Raw genomic sequence first — 22,858 nt, forward strand, 5'->3', positions numbered from 1 at the left:
AATATGTATATGAATTCCAGGAAAATCACTGATTATGTACTAGTTCAGCCTATATCTGTACCAAGCTTTTGTCCTACAGTGTGCAAGTTTGGAGGAGCTATCCCCCTTGCATGCAGCTTGGCACCAAATGCTGAATAAAACATACCTGCTTTATAACCTAACTCTGGTTTATAGAGTTTGATTACACAAATCAAATGCAAGGCTTATTTCAATTTTTAAGTCATTGACAATAGTTTAACTGCACAGCTTAGATAGATATAATTGTAAGAGTATTAATACTTTCAAGATAAATGTGGTAGAGATTCTCATTAAAACTGATGATTTTGTTTAGAGTGTTATTTCTCCTTAATCTAACCAAAGGGATTTGCCTTCCCACCTTTCATGGTGCAACATGACAGCTAGATGCTTCAAGTGAGGCAGTTTCACTTAATAGACAGTAAAAGGTAAACTACAAAAAATATGATGAGTTTCCAGGACTTAAGAATGAAGTATTCAGCAAAAGGGAGGTGCTAGAACTTCAGAACAGTGGTATTGAAAGGAGGTGACATGACAGAACAGTAAAGATGTTATCTTGAATCAGCTGTTCCAAGTTGCAGGTCCCTTAGCATAGCAGCTATGACAATCAGCATATCAAAACTTGTATTATTTCACCTAACTTTAGGAGCTAAATGAGTTACTCAAATTAGATCAAAGGCATGGGAGCATGAAGGAGTCACTATGTGTTTTAAGTCTGACTCTCTTTTTTACTTCTATGTCTAACATCGAGATGCAGAAACATGTTTCTTCCTGTGGAGGAATCACATATTGGAACATTTTTTCTCCTACCACAATTTGTATGAAAACTTAAAAGATGCTAATCATTCTGTTAGTGCCTTGAAAGGGATCTTTCTTTTTTGAAAAATATTACCATCAATGCAAACACCAGAATTTGAGTTTCTTCTGCTCAGTTTGGGGATATTGGCACAATCAGTGGTCAGCAAATCCTTCCAGCTAGACTGTAGAGAGACTTAATTCCATCCAACTACTCTTCTACATTACGTTGTATAAAGGATAGCCTTTCTGGATTGGTTTAAGGAACAGCACCTACCTGGTTATATTTTCTCTTTGTTGATAACCTTTACTCTGAAGATTTTGAGGAATTTTAAAAAAATATTTCTTTAGAGTACCACTGAGGCAGGGTAAAACTCACTGCCTGAAATACACATAGAAAGTCAGAGCGACATTATTACTATAAATGAATTATTATCTGTCTCTTGATTTTTAACTATAAGCTCTACTTTTAAACCTAGGCAGGGTTTGAAGGGAGATGCTTTGTTAGGCACAGAAGCTTTTAGAGTTTCAAGCCCTTTGAGCTGTTGTATTTTTGGTGTCTCGTTGTAAAAGCCCAACATATATTCACACAGGTGAACAGACTTTAACACAACATATGAATGTTAGTGAAGATTGTCACTCTTCACATTCATAAGCATTTATCAGGCTAGGACTTAAATCCAGTATGATAAGGGTCAGATTTTTTTCTGACCCTGTCAAAGGCAATTTAAAATCATTGAAGATGTTAAACATTTTTATTTCCTGAGGTATCCAAAAATGTGCCTATCATCTAGAATGCCTTTAACGTTGACGACTTACAAGTGAGACCTCGAACTCTTGATGGCCTAATTAGCAAGCTGTTCAAATACCTGAAGAGACCCTTAGGTGAATAGGTTAAAATAACAATACCTATATTTCAGCCTCTTTGTGTAAACTTCAATAAAGCTTAAGTTTATCAGCTCTATTTATGTTATTAATTAGTCACAATTCCTGGCATTGTGATACAATACAATGTTACCCAAATGGTTTGAAAATTTTATTCAGCAATATTAAAGAACTCTCAATTACTTAATTAGATGAAGTGTCAGGAAATACAATAAGTTTTCATTGGTGTATAACTTAGCAGTGGGAGAGCAGATTTAAAAAAAAAAAAAAAAAAAAAATTTTGAGAAAAAAAAAAATTGTGAGAGAGGAATGAGATACAATTTGACCTTTGAATACATATCTGAGACCAAAAAAAAAAAAAAAAAGATAATTTGTTGTTTGAAAATCTTGGAATGGAGAAGAACAGTGTGTCTACATTGTTGCAGTTTTAGTGACAGCTTACTAAAAACAAAAGGAATCTGGGAGCAATTTTTATCAACAGCTCCTCACACCCGCTCTATTAACCACCCTCTCCTTTGTAAGAGGAGATGTATGTGGGTATGATTTCAAGGTGAAATTAACTAAATCCTTAAACTCCTTAAGCCAAAACCATCCCTATAATAATACCAATTAAGATATGGCTCAGTTCAGGTTCCTACATGGTGTTTCTTGACCACAGAAATGTTTTAATACTTACTAATGCCTTTCAGATAAATTGTATCCACAAAATTTTAAGACGTTCATAGAAATAGTCTCACTCCCAGAGTTCACTACTAGTTCTGTATTTGAAATGCTCATTGTTTTGCATGGCAATAATTTTAAAGATGTAGTTTAGAAATAAGATTTCCATCTCCGTACACTTTCTCCATAGATTAAGCACACAAGTAAATAATTCACAAATAACTGCTAGTGTAGTTTTAAGAATAAAATTCAATCCCGGCATGTTTGCTTCCATGTTTTGCAGTGTTTTGCAGTGAAAAATTCCTGGATATTGTTTGGTGCAAATTATGTGCAGCTTCATGTGATTCAGTTTGGTTTTATGTGTGCCGCATATACTCACAGTCTTTATAATTCATGTAAAACACAATCTGTCATTAATCTTACATCAGAAGAAGTGTGTGTGTGTGAGGAATAGGTAATGAGTAAGAGGCTTTAGAAGGAAATTGTAATAGATATGATAATACACACAAAAAACCATTTGCAAGGCAAAACTCTAAAAGATACAGCAGTGATGAAACAGTAAGATTATACAGGTAAGTGGCATTAGTATAGACTCACTAATGAAGTTCTTTTCCTTAAGATCATGACAGCAGCATATTATTATCACCTGAAGTATCAAATAAAATCTCTGAGGTAGGAAAGGAATTTGATAGTATCATTGAGTGATTGAGTGGCAAAATGGATACAACATTAAAATAATTATCTGCAGTATTATTGTGTTAATTAGATAATTAGCAGATATTAAACAGTCTAGAAAGATCATTGTAGATGTAGGTGCTTATTCTCTTAGAAAATTGTTTTTTTTTTTTGTTTTTTTTTTCCTTCTTTCCAGAGAGACTTTAATTATTCTAGATATGAACAATTTTTTTGTTATATGACCTATTTTCTTTAGCAAATAGAATGGGGAAGATAAAGTTTTCAAAATGCAATAGCAATAACATTTTTCTTCACTCAAAATCAGATAAAGTTGACAGAATACTCAACACTGAATAATGATTGTAAATCCATTTCTTTCATCGTCTACTGAACTACTTTCAAGCAAATTCCAGATTCTAAAACGAAATCCTGCAATCATTAAACATATTCCAAATGAATATATAGAAAAAAAAAGTTGTGGATTTTAGCAAAATATTCAGGCCTTGGTTACAAAGATCAAAGCGGTTTGGGATCAGAGATTTCACAGAATCCCACAATCAATGCATAAAATACTGACTAATATGTCATTGTATCAGATTATTACTGAGCTAGAGCAATACCCAGCTGATTTTACTGATTCTCTAGTGGTATTATCATTAAGCTACTCATTCTGAAGTATGTGACACAAAAGCAGCAAGAGATTGTAAGGCACAGAAAAACTATTATGATATTAAACAAATGCAAAAATCTACATAATGTCAAGACACTTCTAAATTAGAAGCCACAGATTAGAAGCACTCATAATTTATGAGATCATGCTAGCAATGAAATAAGGAAAAAAAATAAAAATAAAAATAAAAAAAAAATTCACAGACTAACCCTCAGGCCAGCGTATAACCTTTTTCTTTACTTTTAGTGCAGCAAGGTCAAAATCTGATGTTTCTATTTAAAGATACATTGCTTATTGTGCAGAAGTGATAATCATTTTGTTACCAAAGATACTTCTTCTCTTTTTCAGTCAGTCATGTGATTGCATGCCTGCAGTCAGTCTTCAAAAGTGAGATGTGATTTCATTAATTAGTTTTTACCAATCAAGTGTCGATTTTGTTTCTCAAGCTATAGCCACAATAGATGTGGTGTTATATGATCTTTTATCAGTACTTTGGAGACAAGCGATTTTTAAACCCAAGAAAATGCAAACTGCCTGCAAAGTCTTTAGATAGTAAGAATTATGTAGAGCACACGTTGCTAAAATGAATCCAGAAAAGAAAGTCAATGAATGACTGCAGAAAAGGTATTTAAGCATTTAAATCTGGGCTTTAAAAATACAAAGAAGACGCTTCGAAACATTGTTGTAACATTATTAACATTAATTAATTAATGTATTAACATTATTTGTATTAACATTAATACATTAATACATTAAACATTAATTGTATTAACATTAATACATTAATACATTAATGTATTAACATACATAATTTGTATTAACATTAATTAATTAATGTAACTACATTAAAACATTAATGTAGTTCCCTACATCCAACAAAATTGACATCCAAATTATTCAAAACTATCAAGCTTAAATTAATTCAAAATGCAATTCATACAGATTAGGAAATCATAGTTAAGCATGTTACCTAGGGAGACAGACTTAGTTTCTCTACGTTTTTGAGAACAGAATGGACAACAGTTTAGGTGTGCCTCTGAACAGTAACGTGGACTAAATAATCTCTTTCCAAGCTCATGTTTTCCTATGACTGCATTATGTAGTTTTATCTTCTTTTTTGAGTAATGACAGTTTGTACAGAATGACTAAACTTATGTAAAGCTATTAATATTTCCTAAAGAGATGACTCAGAGGTGGAAGTATTATTTAAAGCTGTGCTTAGTAACTTTCTCAAACTAAATTGAAAGTATGTTCAGAGAAGGTGATTCAGAGCACTGTTAATTATCTGTGTTGGTGGTCTTCAATTTAGTAACATCCAGTATTGTGCTGAGACTTTTTCAGAGTTGGTTCCTCTGGTAATAACACATGCAAATAAAACCAACAATGTTTGTTTTCTAATCTTTCTTTTTTAAAAAATAAAAATTGAAAAAAATTGTTTTTCATATACCTCAAATTACTCTTGCTATAGAATTACAATCCATTATTTTCCATTATTTAAGGTGAAGAATTCTAAGCCTTTACTTTTCATATGACTCTATTTAAAAAAAAAAAAAAAAACGTTTTTATGCACACAAAAAAAATAATGACAGAACAAGTCAGGTTATTGGCAATATGAAAATAAAGGAAGAAAACTACTCCACTATAGAAAAGAAGGTGATTTTCTTTTGATCTGGTAACACTAATTATATTTTCCCGAGATACATTCTTGGTAGCTGCGTAGGAGTTGAATTGTTTAGATGCCACTGTCTTTTCCTCTTCTACTTCTTGTAGTGATTGTTTTGCTGCGTTCAATTTAAAACAGTTGCACAGTGTAGCTGTAAGATTATGGCTATCATATAAGCATAGGCAGATATGAATAAATGAATATATGCACAACCTCCTTTAGTATAGCAAGAGGAATAGTGTGTGCAGAACTAGCTCATGAATAAGTTTAATATATCCAAAGGGCTCTCTGAAATACAACAACATTGGCCTTAAAAAATGGGATCAACAAAGATGAAAGTGAGACCAGATAACTCTGGTTGAGCATAAGAAAATGCAGAATCTTTCCATAACTATCATTCAGTTTCTAAAATAAATATAATATGTATCTGAATTAGTAATAGATTAGCTAAGGAAAATAGACCTAAGGAAAAAATGAGCTTTTTCCAAGATGTGCCAGTGTGCTCTGTAGCATTATAATTTTTTATAATTATAGAGTCCTTAGCTCAGCAAATGATACATTAAAATGCTTTGCACTGCATCTTCACCTAATATTTCTGTCAGCCCTCTGAAGGTGTTACAAAGCTAAGAAACAACCAGAGCTGATGCAGTCCCTTCATAAACATTTCCTTTGGCAAGACAAGCAAGCAGCCAAAAATGCAGGACATGGGAATTAGCTCTGAATTTACTATTAAGCATAAAAGGAACCAGTGATAACGATTACATAAGCCACCACCTACCACTCTTATTATTAGTTTGAGAATTTCTACATAGCTCTGAGTTATTTTGAAAAAAATCAGCCTGTTATTATGTCAATGAAGAATTTTCGTGTTACATTTGTAAATTGGTAATTATGTATAGATCTAAAGGATCTGCAAAAAAATTATCCAAGCTCTGAGATTTACTTTTCTTAATCGATAGTTAAAAAAAGATGGATTCTCTTAGAAGTTTCAGTGAAATGAATAAGTACTTTCATACTGAAATTCAAAGAGCAATGGCTTGGCTTCAAGTTTTTGCTCTGTTTTATGGAATACTTAATGGCAAAAAATTCCGATGTCCTGAAAGTGCAAAATTACTGTTTTTTTTTTTTTTTAGGCAAAGTATCTCTCATTCATAAATTAATTTTGCAACAGAACGGAATGAATAATTATAGAGATTTCATCTTGCTGACTTCTACCCCACCTCTCTGTCACTCCCCCTCCTCTAAGGAAAAGAGGGAGAAAATACAATGTAAAAAGTGCTGAGGATTGAGATAAGGGCAGGGAGTTCATTCACCAACTCCTGCAAAAAACAAAACAGACTCAGTACAGGGAGATCAAAATGATTCTTTGGCTATTACTAACAGATTTGTGCAGTGAAAAACTGAAAACATGTCTAAGAGGGTCTTCTTTCCAACCGTTCTCTTTTACTTCCACTCTCTGAGCAGTGCAGGTGGATGGAGAATAGGGGCTATGCTCAGATCATAAAACCTTGTCTGTGTCGTTCCTCTGTGGTCACTCTCTGCCCCTGCTGCATGTAGGATGCTGTCCTTCCCCAATTGGTCCCATGTAGACTTTCCACAGGCTACAGGTCTCCAAGCCACCCCTAAAGCCTCAGGCAACATAAAGTCAGTGCAGTGAGAGGATTTATTTTAAAATCTCACATTCTTCTACTTTTCATATTATGCTATTCCCTAATGTAGGACATTATAATGCATTTTCTATATTTAATTAAAACTAAGTCTATCATTCAAGTAATGAAAAGTGCATGACAATTAATCATAACTTTCAAATGAAAATTCTAACAGGGAAGTATTAAAAACTGACTCAAAATTAAATAACTTTCTTATTGCTTATTTGTTAGGAAAAGCCGTTACGAATTCTGTAAAATAGTCAAAATAGTTCAGTCCTTAGATAGCTTCCAGAGGTTTTCCTGTTCATTATTGAATATTCACTGAAGGAAAGGAAAGAAAAACAAAATAAAAACAACAACAACAAAGGACTCAAACTTCTTTTAATGTTTATATTAGATTTTAAATCTTTCTATGCACTGTCAATCTTATTTGAGAGGTTACTTGCACCAAAAACAATTCTTCTACTCCCCGATTCCTGTATTTTAATCACTGCTTACCTGATGGTTTTTCCATTCCCTTAAGTACTTCCTTAAAGAATGTTTTTGACGTATCTTGTCCATTACTCTCAAATGAATTTTTTTTTTACTTGAATTTTGTAGTTCCTTACTTCAAATATTCCTTTTATTCAAACAGTTAGATCTTCTGAAACATATATCCTATAAAAAGGATCTATTGACTTCCCCTTTATTTATCACGTGCTAACAGATTTTCTTTTACCACTTCCAGCCAATTGTTCAGCGTATGCATCTGAGCTAACTCTGGATCACTAGTGGAGCCTGTATTAAAGCTGATACCACTCATGCAAAATACTCTTTCTGTAACTCCCAGTATTTGGACTGAGATAACATACTGAACAATTTTGTGGATGAATACTATCTGGTTGTGTTACTGTTGCTGCTTGTGTTATTATTGGAATATTTTCTATTAATATTAAAGTTTCCCCAGACTGCTTCCAGCAATGCTTTCCAGCAAAGAAGAATTTTGGTGAAGGAATCTTCCTGAAGAAATCTTTTATGAGAATACCTATAGCAAAAAAAAAAAAAAAAAAAAAAAAAAAAAAAAAAAAAAAAAAAAAAAACCAACCTCACATTATTTTGCTTTTCTTTATGTTTTTGAGATCTCTTATGATGATTTTAAATTTTGCTACCATCACATCATTTTGCACCCCTTTTATGAACAAGGTTTTCCTTCTCTTTATACTTTTTAATTCGAAGAGTAATTACTGTTGCACATTATCAGAATCATATGGGCAATATACTGTAGAACCTTGCTACTTCAGTTCATTAAGTAGTTAGAGTAAAACTAATAACAGTGGGAATACAAAGGAAATAGGAAATAACATTTTTCAGAATTGTAGCTAACTCATAAGATCTCCATATCTGGTAAAGTTGATTTTACATATCAGATATCTACTAAAGTAGAATCTGATATTAACATTGCATCTCAGAAATGTTTCATTTCGTGTATGCTATTCTTTTTGATCTTCAGCTAATTGTATTCATAGTGTTATAGAGAGACAAGGAGTAACAGCCTCCTGCCTAGATGATTAACTCAAGATTTTCTTCAGACTGTGATCTGATCTTTACCACTCCGTGGATTGTAAACACCTCTGCTATGCACTTATGTTTACAAAAAGATAACAAGTCAGATCTGAATCTATTGCATATTAAAACTTGCAAAGAACAGAAGATAGAATGTTGGTTTTAATAATAAATGGATTTGTGAGCTATTTTAAAGTCACCTAGCTGGATTTTTAGTTTAGGTGCAATAATTCCTTCACTGGACTTTATAGGTTGTTACACTGATTATAGCGAGTAAAATGACTTTCTATTCAATTGTAAGTATGTGATGCTGTAGCAATTGTAGTACTAAAAAAAGTAGACTCTAGTAAACTTTAGACTACTTTAATGTCAGTTTTCAGTATACTTCTTGTCAGAAAGCTGAGAGCCATATTTACAAAATGAAATAATTTTACTTCATGTATTAAAGTATTAATATTGCACAGGACAGGACAAATTATTGTGTTCTCCTTCTCTCCCAGTATCACATTGGGAATATAATACCAGTATTAAAGGAATGGAAATCCCCACAAATTATTTCAGATATTCAGAGAGCTAAGAACAAGGCCAAAAGGTTTGTTATCTCATACTCGAGTTTGTTGGTGGTATATGAACATTAATATAATTTAATTATGTAAGTTTGGTCTCTATTTCTGCCTCTGTGCAAATTAAATAAAATCACATTATGTGTTATTTCAGAGATGTCAGCAACTCATAACTATAAAAATACAGATTTTACTGGAAGAAGTAGTAAAAATCAGTTTTAAGTTTTTAAAGAATCACTAACACTAGACTGGTGCTTTTTTAAATGTTGTACTTGATGTGAAGAGATGGGGAAAAAGAAGATGAAGAAAGAAGGAGTTGCTTTAGGATAATGTAAGAATGATGGCACTCAGACTCACTAAGGAATGCTATTTTTCTTCTTCAAACCATTCTTACATAAACTGTTTTAAATGCTTGCCTGCACACTAACAGGATACGTACGTGTGGAAATAACAGTAACTATATTCTAAGCTGTATTAGAAGACAGCTGTGTTCAGTTCTTAGAAACATAAAATTGCTGAATTTTTCTTCGTTATGCCCTGCTTAATTTCTGTGCAAAAACTGCAGAATTCACATCCTCATGGAGTACTTGGTTACTTAGAAGACTGTGTAATACCTGACTAATTTTTCATTTACTACATGCATAATGAGCATCTTATACAATCTCACGTAGTTGCAGTAGGGAGACACTTGGTCTCATGGTTCATAGCTTGGATTTGCTGCACACAATATTTCAGTGGTTTTTGGAACATGTTAAGTTTCAAAATTAAGTTACATATGACATGTCATTACTAGAATTGTCTTCTGTACATGAGCTTTAAGCAGTGTCAATTTCACCTGGGCGTGTATCCAGATGGAACATATTTCTGCTCTTCATTCATATCAAAACAGGGGAAAGCTGTGGATACAGTAATCTTTATAAATTTTATGTTAACAAACAGGTTTTGACAAAGTATAGAATCATAGAATTGTTCATGTTGGAAGGCACCTTGAAGATCACCTAGTTCCCACCCACTGCTGAGGGAGAGACACCTTCCAGTAGCAATTACCAGCCCCCCTTTTCACTCATCACGAAACAGTACGTACATATTAAGTTCCAGCACTTCTAAGGTCCTCCCGAAAAGACGGATATTCTGCAATTTTATGCAAGAAGCATAAAATAATTAAGAAGAATTCATCACTTCATCATATGAAATAGTTTACGGTTTCAATGCAAGTAATGGAAGCACAGAAAAACGTGGTAGTTTTAAAGACCAGGCATTGAGTGACAGTACTACCCCAAGTATTCATATACTTATTAAAAAATGAAGTTTAAAAAAAACATTAGGTACTTGAACTAAGGTGCACATGCATCCCAGAAATAACTTACAGAAATTTGTGGTCAATATTTCTTTTTTTTTTTTTTTAAACTTGCAGATGCTTTTACTCTCTGGCACATCACCTTCCAGAGAATCTGAAATTTCTAACTTCCTAATCCCAACAGTGCAAACACCTCAAAGAAAAAAAACAAAAAACAAAAACAAAAAACAGTGCCTTGAAAAAAACAGTAGATAACTGCATAATCTATGAATATAAAGATGTTATAATTATGAAATAAGCCAAAGAGTTTGGCTAAACAGGTTATAATAACAAAAAGAGAATAGATAGAATGCTTACCTGTGTCCTGGGCTCACTACAAAACTCCAGGAGAGGAATCTCCAGAAAAGATCCTTTCCTACTGGTAGTCAGCTCTTAAATGGGAATAGGAGATGTGCAGCCAGGCTCCACCCCTTCCAGCAGCACAGGTGAGTTGCCTTCACCTATGCTCCTGTGGCTGACTCACTTTTTCTGAGCTCACAGACAACTTTCTCTGTGATAGTTCTCCTTAAAGTCTTATTGTATTACAATTTATTCAGTGCTAACTGACCAGGAATACTTAAAAAAAAAAAATACTTACATTAAAAATCAGTTGAATCAGTAAAATTAAAGCAGATTTTATTTTTCTTTTCTATCTCTAGTCTTGGCTTTTTCAATTGCAAAACATCTAGATTAGCAATTCCCAAATTTATCTGGTATGCAAAGCTGTTACCAAAATAATAAAACTACACTACTGGTAGCCCATTTTTTTGTAACCAAAGCATAGCAATAATACCTGAAAGCATACACATATGTTATATACACTTTCTCATCAACAAAAAGCCACTGTAGCAGTGGTTTCACACCAAGCCCTGTAGCAAAGCCAGCATCTATATGTCATATATCATTCCATTTGTAGAACTTTTTGTTTTGCTTATGCACTTTCAGTTTTGTAGCTTGGTGTTAATGCCTTACTGTGTTTCACAGTTTAAATATTACGAACTGGGGGAGAATGGGGCTACTTTTATAAAAGTTACCTTCTTAGTTCTTTTTAGATAAAAAATGATCTTATTGCAATCAGAAAAAGAATAAAATAATATTGGAAATTTGTCACAACATATCCCATGCGTTACAACTTTTTGTAAAACAATGACCCTCTGCATCAGAAGAGGCACACAATGCATTGTCTGGGTATCTCCCACTGAGTGTAATCATTAAAAGTGAGTGAAAACTTCAGTTATAACTGGAAGAACACAGGGACACCGATGTTCTGGTAATTACTTCCTAATGTTGCCCATGTTTCAGAAAAAAACAACTGCCTTCATTTCCTGTAGATACGTGATAATATACAGAAATTACTGTTGGGAAAGGGAAGGAGAAGGGGAAAAGGGAAGAGAAAGGGAAACAGAAAACAAAAAGGGAAATTGAAAAAGAAATGGAAAGGAAAATTGGCCTGTACGGGCCTATAACAGGATTTGTTTCCCTGATTTGTTTTCCATAACAAATTATATAGATTTTATCATAGAGGTGATGAGTGCTAAAGCAAATGCCTCTTTGAAAAGAGCAAAAATTACTGACAATGTCATGAGTTCTGCACACAGCACTTTCAAATAAGCTTACCCAGCTTGATTGTTAAAATTTTTGAATGCAATAATAAAATGTCACTGAAGATCTTGTATCTTCAACGAGCTCTTCTGAAAGGAAAGAGGTGAGTCTGAATAGGTAACCGAAAAAAAAAAAGGAAAAAAAAAAGTGGGACACAAGTGATGATCTTAGACCTACACAATTGTTCCTAGACATGAAAAGGCAGATTGTCAAAGGAGGTAAAGTAAAACATTTTGAGGCACACTACCTAGGGAATCAGGAGCATAGATAAATGCATCAAAACTAGTAGTGGGAGTAAACTGTTTTTGGGACACAAATGCTATTTCTAGTTTTCCTCAAGAAAAAGAGGGGAAAATTCTACTTAAAAAATACTAATTACGTGTAGAAATAAACAAATTAATACCTAAACTTATTTACATTTAATTCTGCATTTTTCTCCAAACTCTTCGAAGTTGTTATGTTAAGTAGGTTAAGTGTTTAGATGACTTCACTTCTGAGGAGAAAAAGGAAATCATCTGTTTTTCTTATGGAGTGTAACCACTGTAGTTTCATTGTTTTCCCTCAGTTTTTTCAAGGGGCACTCAGAAATTCTATACTGTGAAATGTACTGTGAAATTCGAGGGACTTTTCAGAAAATGAGAATTATATTGGTCATTTATTGTTTTCTACAATATCATTGATCTTTGTTAAAGTAAAAAGTGAAGGAAAGCTCATTGTTTAGAGCCAAATATATACACATTAATTGAATACAGACAAAACTGGGATGGTTGTACTGTACTGTCTTTTTTAATTTATTCTTCTTAACTGTAGATAAAGTACTCACCTCCAAATAATTGAAATTAAGCAGTTTATTAACCAAAGCCTCATTATTAGGCAAATGAGAATAAAAGCTGGAGATTTTTTATATTTGTTTTCACCTAGGTGATTTGAAGAAATAAAATATCTACAAAACTGAAGTACTTCATAAGACAGAAAATACATATGTTACAAATGAAGTAACGCTGGGAACTTCATCTAGATCATTCAGCTTGCTTGTTGAGTGCATGATAAGGTTATCTCTGCCAGTTCTGACCATAGCACTCAGCAGTAACAAAATGTTCCTACAGGTTAATTGCTTCAAAATGCACTGAGGTCTGGTTTCTATGGCTCTTCTGCTCATCAACCTGAAATAGCTAAAATCAACAATACTTGGAGTACTGTAAAAAAGGTGGTTCCAATTAATCCTGTCATTTTAAAAAAGATAGACAGAGATGTACTGTTTACTAGCTTTTCTAGTCCTGAAAAAAAAAAAAAAAAAAGACCAAAAAACCCTCATACCTTATTTTGACCTTTTAATAGTTCACTCTTGTTTTCTCTCCTAGAATCATAGAATTACAGAATAATTCAGATCAGAATGTATTTCAGGAGGTTTCTACACCAATCTCCTGATCAAGGTAGATCAGCGATGAAGTGAGACTTGACAGCTTAGGTTGAAAACAAGTCAAGTCTTGAAACTTCCAAGACTTGAGAGACTGGATAGCATGTGTAGGCAAGCTAGTAGACCCCTTAACAATTGATCTGATAGATTTAAGTAGATCCTATAAATCCTTCAGTAGATCGTACTATTTCTATAGAAATATTTTTATAGCTGCAGCTAACACAATCAATCCAAACAAGTACTATGGACCCTGAGTCCTTAGTCTCTTTATTCTTTCTCTTCATTTACTTACTTCATGTCTGAAGACATTATAAGATTTTATTTTTTATTTAATGAGTGGATAGTACACCCTGAATTGGTGCGCATATGCTGTACAGTTTGCCCTTGAGCAGATACAGTTAACGGCAAGGCTCTTTTCTGGGAATTCGTTCCTGCATGATGCTGGAGCTTCTGCTGTATGCTGTACTTGCTTCCATATCCTGGATTCTGAACTTCCAGGTCTTGAAAGGGTGATGACGAAGAGAATACAATGCTGTTGAAAGGCAGAGAAAGTAAAAAGCCAGAAACTTGACTTGAGAGATTGGGGAATCATGAACGTTGAAGACAGATTTACTTTTATAAAAAGGTAAATGTCATTTTACAAATGACTTGGGACACCAATGGAAAATCTTCCTTAGGGCTTGTAGTGCTTAACATTGATCCTATCTAACGCTGTTTATTGACTTTTAGCACTGTCAGGCTTTTAGAACAAACCGTGGAGCTACTACGAATTTTAGATTTTTTTATTCCCTCAGTGGATAACCACAAGCTGGCACTTATAGGGACATTACAAATGGTTTGTTCCATGTATTGCACTGAGATAGAAATTCTGGCAGCCCAAAATTTCATCAATTCAGCCTAGAAGGCATGAATAAAGTTAATTAAGTCTAACAAGAAGGCACTGGGAAGAAGTGCAGAGAATTGAGAGCTGTTATCTCTTCTTTAAGATTGAGCTTTTAATGCATTTTAGTCTCTTTTTGGGTACATATTCTAGGAATCAGTGGTCTGATAGATAAACATGCAAACCATTTTTAATATGAAATTAAAAGGAGCTGTATTTCTAAACTACAAAATTATAATTCTAAGTTGTGAGAATCCTTCTTTGTTTTTTTTGGCTCAAAGCTTGCTTCCTGAGGTATTTTGTTGAGGAGGCAAGTGATGGATGTTGTGTGGCAATCAACATCTCTGCGTGGACAATTTTACATCTTTGGAGCTGTTTGCCTCCGGAAGATAGTGCTCAGGACTGTTTACTGGCAAAAGATCTAGCCTGTTACCAAATAACTCCTGTTTGCTATGGAAGACTGGGGGACAATGCCATTGTATCCTGCGAAGGCAAGGATACCTCTTATCTGCTGGCAAGGCCTGGAAGATAAGAACAAAGGAGTTTCCTGCTGAGGTCCCAGAGCCAGAAGCTGCCACTCCAAGGAGAGCTGACAACTACTTTGGATTTGCGCTGTCACTCCAAAGACAGCTGACTCGACCACTTTGAAAGCATTGAAAAGGGGCCATCATCGTGCTTCGACGTCGTCGTCGTCAATAGAACAACTCTGCCCGATGACCCACCACTACTGAAGATCAAAGACTGAACTATGAACCTCGCTGGATCCATGGTGGTGACTATGTCCCTCTTGCTGCCTATATAGACCCCTTGCTTCTTCTCTTCTATCTTTTCTATCTCCCTCCTTCCCTTCCCCATTACCCTAATTCATAATAGTGTCCGTCCTCCCCTTCCCCATTTCCCTGATTAAGATTTGTAATAAACTGGTTGAACCAACATTTGAACCGTTGTTTCTTAATCTCACGCCGGGTATATAGATAATAAAAGAACCTCCTCTCCCTCCTATAAATTGGAGCGAGACGTAAGTACTTTGAAAAATCAAGCTATAATCATTTTATATTGGGTACCTGAAGACAATATTTTGTTAAATGTAAAATTGGAAAATTTTAAAATCAATTGCTGATCTTCATATGATGGAAAACCTTCCTACGACCTTATCTTTCTATCCTCTTGGGAATATCTTGTCTTCCAAATTCATAACTATAGCACTCATGTATATGTGCTCAAATGAATGATAAAAGTGTTATACTGATATTTCTAATGGTGGGTTTTATAATTCTAGATTCTTAACTTGATTTGAATATGCTATCTCAAATAAGACCTATTGGCTATGTGTAATACAATGCGTACAAAGTGAATAACTGAAATTGCATTCATTGAAAGGAAGGAGAAACAGTAGAACTGGTCCATGAAGAAAACAAGAGAGGAGACTAAGGGGATAGTCAAAGCTGTGACCTGGGCATAGTCCTGCAGGAACTGAGCAGAGAAGGGAAGGAAATCAGTCTTGTCTAGGGTTTATGAGGATGGTAATAGAAGGACATAGGTCCAGAAACAGAACTGGAGACAAAGCAACCTACACTGAATATCCAGCTAGGAAGAACAGAATACAGATAAGCACATCTACAAGCTGTTGGCCTTGAGCTAAGCTGAAACAGGATTTTGGTGATGTGCAAGTGTATGGGAAGTACATGAAAGGACTGCCTAGGGCTAGGAAAATTTTGTGGGGTCCTGAAAAGCTATTTCAAACAGTTGTCGTGTTGTTGGGTGACATGCTTGGTCATCTTCTGAACAAGTTGTTCTATTTGACCAGATGAGAAATTGAGCTGAAAATGAAAAGGTAATGTTAATCCTCATTTTTGCTAACTTGCAATCTTTTCATTTTTTCTGTTGTAGTTTTTTAAAGATAATATTTAAGCAGTGTAAAATTTATTTATTTTTTTTTATTACCCATTCCCCCTCCTCAACCCCATCCTCTGTGACATAATTAAGGTAATAAGGTCTTGAAACTGAAAAACAAAATGTCATGGTGTTATGATTTTTGGTTATCAGTATTCCACATCATAACATCATGTAGTGCACTGGGAGTTAAAGTGTTAATGCTCCAGTTCTGGGTACCTGTCCCTGAAAAGAAGAACTACATTCCCCAGAAGACTGTTTGCTGTGCTGTTATAATTTCTTCTACGGGGGAGCAGATATAAGGCTTTGGTAAGTCTCTGATGGTTCTTCTTCATCAGGCTTTCCTCCCTGCTGCTCAACTGGGCTACACATCTCACCTCAGCATTATGGTCAGGACTATCCACCTTTCGGACACTCTCATTATATTTGATCTATTAACTTCAATTCTAATTATACTGTATGATAGTGTGTTATCTTGCATACCAATACCATATTTAGTAAATTAGTTTGTTTCTCCTCAGGTCATTGCTGCTGTTTTCAATTATTTTGGGGTCCCCCGTTTCCTTTCTCAGAGGTGCAGATTTTGCAAAATCCCTCCAGCCCACTAGTCATGGAACCGGGCTGAACCAGCCTTTCAACCATTGACACAAAACAAAACAAAATAAAAAAAAATAATAATAATAAAAAAAAAATGGCAACAGCAAACACACACAAAAGAAAGAAAGGAAACAAAGCTACAGCCTCTAGGAATCAGGTACGCTCTTCACATCATCTAAAAATAGAGCAGTTGAAAAATGTGAAAATGAGGCAGGCACTTGACTTTATAAAGCCTCTGATTTTAGCTACTAAACAACTACAGGTACAAATACATCACCTCACAATTTTATTCTGTTTTATGTGCCCCTTCTCATGCTGCTGATGGCTGTCAGATGAGAAGCTCAGTAGAGATAATACAAAAAATTCTTTAATCTTCTATAGCAATAGATAAGAAGAGGCACAAGAAAGTTATTGTCTCCAGAAAAATAATTCTGAGTGACTTGTGCTATTTCTGGGAAATTTTCATAACTCTAAAAACTAGCAATTAACAAATATTTTGCTTCATTGGAACATATGCTAACATTTACGTTTCCCTGTATAACTTATTCTCTTAAAGTATTCGGTTTGATAGTGAAACTAATTTTACAAACCTTTCCTAGTTAATTTTTTTTTTCACCTTCTTACTTCAACGATTTCTTACATAGAGCATCATAAATGTCTATTCAAAAGATATTAGACAAGGAGCAGGACCACTGATTACAAAGAAACTGAGTTGGTTAAAAGGACATGGAAATGTGCTCTAGTAAACATTTAAACTTGATTGAATTCAGGGAATGGGGGAAACTGATTGAGTTGATTTCTGAAGTGCACTCAGCATCACATGATTTTTAGTGACGTTGTCTGGGTAAATAACATGATCATCTAATATTTTCTAGCAGAAAGGAACAAGATGCCAAGAGAATATAAGTAAAAAAAAGAAAAAAAAAAAAAAGAATAAAAAATAAAAAGGGAAAAGATGCTAAAAAAAACATTGCCATGAACATTAAAATTAGGAAAAGTTTTAATCTCCATTTATGTTCAAATGTTTGTTTCAGAAATGTCTTAGTGATGTATGTTAGTCTTCACTGGTCTGGCTAAACTGCGTTCTGTACCCAGAATAGTAACACTAAATCTAGATCAGAATTTTGAATCTTGGCTTAGCCATACTCAAAACCTTGAGCAACAACATCAGTTTCAAGATAAAGGTTCCCATTACAGTCTTGGCACAAGGACAGGCGAAGGAGGAAGACACATCCTTCAGGATGAAATGCATTCAACTAATCTTCCACTGGAAATCTGTTCTAGTCTGTGCAACTTCAGGGTAGTGGATTTCCTGGTACTGATATTCAACAACACTCACAAATACTTACATGAGCAGAAACACAATACACTCAAATAAATGGCTGTATGTATCACCTCAGACTTTTCAGGATGAAAGCTTCTTGTGGGATTTCTGTAACTTTGGCTAAACTTTTGAAGGTATACTTCAAAACTGATACACACAATTATATTTATAAAGTTCTTAAATTCTCTTGGCCCAGACTGACAGTCCTATGGAGTATACCAATATATAAACTAATTTTATTTTATTTCTGTTAACAGTACATTCTTTTTCACTGAATGCTACTTTTTTCCTATATGACTGGCATTGAAGATAGACCTACTCAGGGGATTTCCCTAAAGTTGTTTGTTTTGAGTCGAGAATAAATCAATCTCGAGAGTTAAATTATTGGCAAAATATATAAGCAGCTGATGGTGGAACCTTTTATTGCTAAATACCAAGTAGATCTCATAGAAAGGATGTGATAAACATGAATCCTTCAGGATACTCAAAGCAAGGTTGAGAAAATTATTGACAAGAATTTAGTAAACAGTAAGTAATAAAACTGATATGAGTCAAAACTGGTAATGAGCAAGCAAATAGAATTTAATATCATCTTCTCCTAACAACCTCCAAAACATAGCTAAGGATAAAAACATTTAAAATAGAAATGATGTTTAGGAAATTTTAAAAAAAATGCTAATAGGATGACCTTAAAGAAAGTATGAAGAGATTACAAAAATGTAGGTTACACAAAATAATCTCAGAAAGTAAATAGACTCTGAAAGTAATGAGTTTTGTAACTGATTCTGAGAAAAAAAGATTGAATTAATAGTGGAAAATTTTATAAGATCTCTGCTTTTACTGCAAAGTTGTAAAGCATCTGATGTCTAGAAATTTGTGGAGCTGCTGCCCTTAGTGTTTGTTTAGCTGCTTTTCATTGGTTCTGTGGACTAGGACATATGACTGCAAAGTTTATGGGACAAGAATGGGTAGCAAATCATCAGTCCCTGAGGCATTCTTACTTTGGAGTAATGCTGGGTGATCAAAAAGGAAAAATGAGTCCCCATGTCTGGATTGCTCAAAAAATCTCAAGTCTTTTTACAGCTCCACACTGATTGAGTTTCTCAGACTATCAGATCTATGGACAACTGGATTCATAAGATTTCAGGAGCACATATAGACAAATTCTGTGCATGTTTCTGCCTTGTTTTGCCTCATTCATACAAGCATTCTTGACTCCATTTCAGTCTCTCATTTGTTCCAGACTAGAGGTCTGATTTCCTTCCATCAAAATTTGGAGTAATTACCATTTTTCCAGTAGGTTTTCTTTACCTGATATTATATCCTTTCTATCTTCTCTGTTGCTAATCAGTAATTCTTTTTTTTAATAAAATTTTAATCTTTTTAATTAGGCAGACGTGCCATTACCCATTAAAAGACAGATTTAAAATGGATGTGTGAGAGATTTTTCTATTTGTAGATTCTATTTAAAGTTAAGTAAGGACACATATGTGGTTAAGTACAAAGTATGCAAGAATATACCAGTGTACTCATGGGCTTCATTTCTGTGTGTAGGTAAAAGCAGATCATGTTCACAGTTAAAATATAATGTACATTCTAAAATACAAAAAGATATTTCCCAGTCTTAAATACAATTTACATATTAGAAAATATTCTTGAAATCATACGAATGGAGGAAGCTTTTCATTTTTCCTTTTTGTTTTTCTTTTTTCTTTCTGTGAAACTGATTAATTTCTAGTATTAAAATCCCTGTGGATCTTTCTGGCTCATAAACTTACTTTTCATCACTTGGCTAAAGGTGAAAATATCACACTTCTCTAACTCATCGTGGATTTGCAGATAAAACCTATTAAAGAATGTCTGTATTTTCAAAATGTCATTAAGGATGGAAGAAATTAATCTAGTTCTGAGAGAAGACTATTTCAGAACACTGAATGTTGTTATTATTATGGTCTCTCTGGCCTCAGAGAATAAAGAAACATCTATCAGGCTTACCATATCATTAAAATTTTGTTTGTTTTATCTCACCAAGTTTCTGTTTCTTTCTACAAGTGCTGAACTAAATAGGTTTCTGTGAAATAACACTGTCCTGTTATGTTATGGTCTATCATTTTAATACTTGATTTTCAGACCCTGAAGAATTTACCTTTCTTGTTTTGGAGACCAGTAATGAGTTTGCCCATGTTATAATGACTTAATTTAAATGTAAATGAAAAGTTTGAGTATAAACAATTTTTCCTAGGCCTGATAAGGCTCACATATAAGAAAAGGTGAAAAGGAGGACATTCATCCTTGGAAAAAAATACATCTGCAAAACAAAATCAAATCAAAATAGTAAATTATATAAAAAATAATCAAAATAGTAAATATCCTAATAGTTTCATACCTCTTTAAAATTAATTGAGAAAATAAATGAAAAATTAATTAGTAGAATTGTTCATACAGGCAAACATCAGTTACTTATTTCTGGTTGCTCTAGAAAGATTTCCAACTCTAACTATTTGAAATTCACTTGCCATATGACATTAATTCTACAACTATGAGTATTTAAAACTTCTGGTGAGCTATTCAGAATATTATAAGCTTACTCTTGTTGTGGAGTGGTATACTTGGTACCTCAGTTTGAACTGTTTTGGTCATTGTCCTGTTAACTACTCAAACTTTATAGAAACATCAGATCCTACAACACAGCTCTTCCAAGAAGCCGCTGGATTAGGGACAGAAAGATGACAGAAAGAAAAAAATTATGATCATGACTACCTAAATAATTTGGCCTGTCTAATCAGAATCATGCGCCAGAAAAGTAAAACACACACTATACAACCCTTTAAAATTATGCAGATAAAACAAATATAGTTATATAAATATTTAAAACACAAACACAACCTCTGTGGAAACATTGTCACACGTAACAGTGTAACAAGATGGGGATTTTTAAAAACTTTGAATATCTGATTTTACCAGGTGACTAGTGTTTAAAATGGATGACTTTTTCATATCTGAAACAGTTTTTTCTGGAGGTCTCAAGTTCATTAGAACCTCCGTGGAAAATCAAATACTGGTTAGAGTGACATTATAATCTGGAAAATGTCAATCTATCTGCTTGGAGACAAGAACAATTATATAAAACTTCTTTTAGCCCTTCTGTGCTGCCAGACTATTTGTGTGCTTGATTTGATTTTGTATTCTATTGCCCATCAGCTGCATTATTTCAAAAGTACTAGATCCAAAAGCAAACTCTAGTTAATTACATCCCTGCAATCCCAGCTACCTCAGTAACTAGGTTTGTTGAGCTTTCCTGTCTATCCTAGAGTCCAATGACAGAAAAATGTAACTGTAATTTCTAACTTGAATATAAGATAGAAATATGAGTGAGTGAGCACTAAAACACTGTGATTCTGTTTTCTCAGGTTATCTGACTAAAGATTGCTTAATATAAAAGAAATAACAAATATGGAAAGTGATAAACACATGAACTGAAACATTAAGGAGCAATTGCTAACAGAGGCAGTAAGATCAAAGCTTTTCAGTCACTTTCAGATTGCCCATTAGAAGAATTACTTAGGAACAGCTTTCAAAGGGGTTAGCCTGAGATTTGCAACAGGTAAGGATGGGAAAACATGATAGCTGTGAGTACTGTGGGATACATAAAGCGGCTTGTGGAAAAACAAAATACAGGGATGGAAAAGGAAAGACCAGGATAGATCAGTGAAGAACAGATACTCATAACATCCTTCACAGTGTGAGATTTCCTCTAGCACAGTGATATGAATCTGACAAGGATGGGGGAAGAGTTTAATATACAACTCTGACAAAGTCAGAATTATGGAGAAAATAATAATTCCAGGTGAGCACCAGAACAACGAAAGCTTGGAGTCATAAATATGTCAAATACCACCTAGAAAAAAAGAAAATGTAAACAACACAAACATAATTTTTTGCTGTAGTCACATTGCTTTTGAGAAGTCTGTGATAGACTCATGCTCAAAAGCTGTTACACTTAACTTACGTCTGAAAGAAAAGAACTTCCAAAAGAAAGAGATTTTCAAAAACTGTTTTTATTTTCACTTGCTTGGCAGTGTTCTAAAAATGATCTCTTACTGTGCAGTTACAGTACTGTTTGATGCTTTTTATTGCATGTTGTCAAGAGTGTAAGAGGTCTGCTTTAAGATCAACAGTTCCAGTGTTGTGAGTGACTTATAGTAGCCTTTTATTTCAAGGATAAAACTGCAGTATCTGAAATAAAGGATTTTAAATTCAGAGTTAGTGCCAGGTTTGTTGTTGTTGTGATCAAAACCTCATCATTTTCCTCTTTAATTCAAGTTCTACTTCATGAAACAGTTTAAAGTTCCTATAAGAATTCTATAAATATTCATCTATAAGGAGAGGAAGGAAAACAAAATCCTGTCACAAAGACCTTGAGCAATGTCAGGGGAGTGGTCTTTAAATAATTTCAGTTGACAACAGAGCTCCATTTCTCCCCTGCAACTTGCAACATGAAGACTCCAGACAGTCTGCATGAACTGTCTTCAGATGGAAAAGGAAATGAACATGGGAGATACTGAGCAGAACATTAAAACTGAGTCCAGTATTTGGCAGGAAGCTGAACATGAGGGGAAAAAATAAAATAAAATAAAATAAAATAAAATAAAATAAAATAAAATAAAATAAAATAAAATAAAATAAAATAAA

The sequence above is a fragment of the Centrocercus urophasianus genome, unplaced genomic scaffold, assembly GCF_019232065.1.
Source record: "Centrocercus urophasianus isolate 14NV4802_14NV808 unplaced genomic scaffold, USGS_Curo_1.0 seq_10, whole genome shotgun sequence".
NCBI lineage: Eukaryota > Metazoa > Chordata > Aves > Galliformes > Phasianidae > Centrocercus > Centrocercus urophasianus.